We start from the raw sequence: 4,168 nt of genomic DNA on the forward strand, positions 1-4,168 counted from the left end.
TTATTATTATTATTATTATTTGAGACGGAGTCTTGCTCTGTCGCCCAGGCTGGAGTGGTGGAGTGGCCTGATCTCAGCTCACTGCAAGCTCCGCTTCCCAGTTTCACGCCATTCTCCTGCCTCAGTCTCCCGAGTAGCTGGGAGACTGAGGAATAGAGATTCCTCCGCCCCCACCCACCCGTGAGCGAGGCCGGTACTGTGGGCAGACGCCAGGGCTAGATTTCCCCACCCTCGGGCCAGATTTCCCCACCCTCCACCCGCCAGATGTGCGGCGGCGGGGGCGGCAGGTAGGGAGGGATGAACCCGCCTCTCCTCCGCAGAGCTGGAGCTGGAGCTAGGCCCAGAGGCCCAGGCTCAGTGGGTTCTGTCCCGGGTCCGGGCAACCCCCCGCCGGGGCCTCTGGGGCCAACGGAAGCTCCAGGAGCGCAGTGGAGCCTGGAGGGGCGGGCGAGGGTCCCACCGTGACCCGCCTGGAGGGCAGCCCAGTCCTGGGACGCGAGACCCCCTACGACTGTGGCACAGGTGGAGGAAAGGGTAGAGGTGAGACCAGTAGGGGGCCAAGCAAGGTGGCCCCACAGGTTGGGAGAGGATGTGGGGAAGTCTCCCTACCCACCCAAGGCCGAACATCACCTAACTGGCTGTGGGAAGCCCAGGGCAGGGGCTGGGGGCGGATGGCTTGGTTAGGGCCCAGCTTGGGGTCTTGAAAATATATCTATAATTTTGGGGCCATGGAAGGGCGGAGTCCTGGCATTCAGGGGAAAGGGCCGAGGAGGGTTGTCAACGGGAAGGAACTTTGACCCCACCCTGGGTCAACGTGCACTCCAAGTTCTCACAAATGACCAGAGGAAACAGTGGGAAGGGAAGGTCTCTTTCCCATTCCAAACCAGGATGCCCTTTAGGTAGCCCACTTCCTTCATCCCCAGAGCAGCTGTCGGCTGGCTTTCCTAGGAGGTGCCAGGGCCTGGGAGGTGCGGGGCTGCAGCTCAGGCGCTGAAGGGGGGTGGGGGTCCAGGAACCTCCTGCCAAGCCAATGGTCCTCAGATGCTGGTCCAGGCACCACCACGGGGTACACAGGTCTTCTTACCTCCTGGTGTTGTGGACCCTTTAAAAAATAATAATTTGGCCAGACGTGGGGGCTCATGCCTGTCATTTCAGCACTTTGGGAGGTCAAAGTGGGAGGATCACTTGAGCCTAGGGGTTGCCTGGGCAACATAGCAGGACCCCATCTCTTAAAAAACAAAAACAAAAACAGGTGTAATGGCATACACCTGTAGTCCCAGCTACTTAGGAGGCTGAGGCAGGAGGATTGGTTGTGCCCAGGAGGCATGAATGCACCACTGCACTCCAGCCTGGGTGACACAAGACTCTGTCTCAAAAATAAATAAATACAAATAAATAAATAAATAAAAATAATAAAATAAAAACCAAACCAGTGACAGCAGATAAGTTGCTTTGTTTTGAATGCTCTTGGCAAAATAAAAAGTTGGCAGTCCTATATTCCCCCATTCTCTCTCCCTTTCTCACACATGCACATGCCTATAAAGAAAGCATTCTCTGGATCCACAGAATTCCAGATTTGGGAATCACTGAATTGAACTGCCGGCCACTGGTGGCTGGTGAGGCTGGCCTGGCAGTGATGCAGTATTCTGGTCCCTGTGCCAGCACTGATGGGCTGTGGAATCCTCCATCAGTCATTCCCTCTCTCCAGCTCTCTATCTCTGCTTCTGTACAAAAGGATCTTATACAAATCCCCTCTTATATTCAAATATCTATGATCTTTCAGCTTGGCCTATATCCGTGCGGATCTTAAGTTGTGTATCCGAAGATATACCCTTGTCCAGTGCTGGCACTAAGGGCTGCTTCAGGGAGGGCCCTGGGAAAGGAGGACAAGGTCCTCATCACTGGAGAGTGGAGGGGGCAGTGGGAAAGGGACAGATAAGGGGTAGTGCCCTGGAGTATGCCTGGCCCCAAAGTAACCCCGGGCTGTGAAGACGAAAGCACTGCATCACACTATGTGTTTCTGTGTCTCTCTCCCTAACAGTTCCAAGAGCCTCTGAGTTCCTGTCTTTTTTTCATCTTGGAATCCCTACCATTGGCCTCCACTGGGAACAGGGCGACCTGTAAGTGCATGGTGAATTTTTGCTGAGGGAGTGGCTGGGAGGGCTGCGTGGAGTGGACAGGACCAAGCTGCACTTTTCTGGGGAGTGGGATTTGGAAAATTTAGGAGAGCAGAACGGTCACCCTCCAGGAAGGAACCCATGTGTATTAGTCTGTTCTCATGCTGCTAATAAAGACATACCTGAGACTGGGTAACTTATAAAAGAAAGAGATTTAATTGACTCGCACCACATGGCTGCGGAGGCCTCACAATCATGGCTGAAGGCGAATGAAGAGCAAAGTCACAGCTTTCGTGGTGGCTGGCAGGAGAGAGCTTAAGCAGGGGAACTTCCACTTATAAAACCATCAGATCTTGTGAGACTTATTCACTACCATGAGAACAGTATGGGGGAAACTGCCCCTGTGATTCAATTCTCTCCACCTGGCCCTGCTCTTGACACTTGGGGATTATTACAATGCAAGGTGAGATTTGGGTGGGGACACAGCTAAACCAAATCACCAGGTATGGAGGCCAGAGGAGCCTGGGGGTGACGGGGATGTTCCGGGTGTGGAGGGAGACGTGGTAGGCGTGGGGACAGGAAGGATGGAAGGTTGGGGAACTTTATGGAGGGAAAACTGAGAAGATGAGGAAGGCTGGTGAGATGGAAGTGGGGTTGGGGAGAGGGAAGAACCAGCATGAGCTCAAGGCTAGGGTTTGGGTGAAGGAGAGAAAAAAAGGTAGAAATAAAGGAGACACAGAGATCACTTCTCGACAAATTGAGGTGGAGATGGGGTAGACAGGAAGAGGTGCCCCCTATCAAATAAGAATGCCCAGTGTACTGCCATCTATACAGAGGACAGGGTCAAGATGCAGCCAGGACTCCTTCCCATTGAGTTCTAATACTAGAAGGATGCCTCAGTGCTCTCTGGTCTAACAGACTTCATCATTTTAGAGAGAAGGAAACGGAGGCCCTGAGGTTGGGGTGGCTTGTATGACCTGGAGAGTGGATGGGAGATGGAAAAGGGAGATTTAAAGAGAGGGGAAGGCCAGGTGTGGTGGTTCATGCCTGTAATCCTAACTTTTTGGGAGGTCAAGGCAGGAAGATCACTTAAGCTCAGGAGTTTAAGACACCCTGGGCAACATAGTGAGACCCTGTCTCTACAAAAAATTTAAAAATTAGCTGGGCGTGGTGGCTGTAGTCCCAGCTACTCATGAGGCTGAGGTGGGAGAATCACTTATGCCCAGGAGGTTTAGCCTGGGTGACAGAGTGAGACCCTGTATCTAAAAACAAAAAATAATAAGGAAAGAAAGGGAAGAATTCAATTTTTCAAGTGGGAAGAAGAGAAACTAGAGAACGTCAGAAGAGAAGAGAAAGTACAAACATTTTCAAGTCACTCTGACAGCATCGAAGATGAACATGTGTTTACCCGTTTATAACCAGGATATTTGGGTGTGGGGGACACAGGAAGGGACCCACACCTCTGCCCTCTGCCATTAGGCTTGTTCAGCCATAGCCATTGGTAACTCTCAAAGATGCCCCCTTCCCTGGCTGCAGCAAGGGTCTGCATGGGCAAAGTCGCCCCCTTCCCTGGCTGCAGTGAGGGTCTGCATGGGGATTGGGTAGAGGCCACAGTTCCTGCACTGAGTAAGGTTTCCACAGGGTGTGGGAGAAGAGGAGGGAAGCATGCTCACTCTGAGGGCCTTGTGCTCTCTACTCCCCAGGCACAGCTTGAAAACCGTGATGCTGCCAAGCCCAGCCTTACACAGGCAAGAGTCCCCAGGCCTGGCTTTGGGTAGGACTTGGAAAGAAAGGCAGTCATCTTGGGGTGCACTTCCCTTGTCACATCTTCCTTTCACCTCCTGTTGCCCCCTTTCTGCACTGCCAGGTAGCCAGGGTCATTACAGTGCCACCTGGAGGCTTCTGGCCAGGCTCACCCTCCCTGCAGCTCCAACCACCATCCCTACTCCTTCCCTCCTTTTCCTTCCTTCCTTCCTTCCTTCCTTCCTTCCTTCCTTCCTTCCTTCCTTCCTTCCTTCCTTCCTTCCTTCCTTCCTTCCTTCCTTCCTTCC

At 52.9% G+C, this 4,168-nt stretch overlaps 1 protein-coding gene across 1 annotated transcript in view; it reads left to right on the forward strand.

Moving 5' to 3' along the window:
* The first annotated feature begins 282 nt into the window (after positions 1-282).
* Positions 283-4,168, forward strand: part of LOC105513062 (transmembrane protein 225-like) — a 13,565-nt gene continuing 9,679 nt past the window's right edge. Inside the window, exons 1-2 of the mRNA XM_011943836.1 lie at positions 283-522; positions 2,042-2,120. The gene's annotated coding sequence lies outside the window, so the exon portion shown is untranslated. The remainder of the gene's footprint in view (positions 523-2,041; positions 2,121-4,168) is intronic.

Source organism: Colobus angolensis, unplaced genomic scaffold (genome assembly GCF_000951035.1).
Source record: "Colobus angolensis palliatus isolate OR3802 unplaced genomic scaffold, Cang.pa_1.0 Scaffold222, whole genome shotgun sequence".
NCBI classification, from domain to species: Eukaryota; Metazoa; Chordata; class Mammalia; order Primates; family Cercopithecidae; genus Colobus; species Colobus angolensis.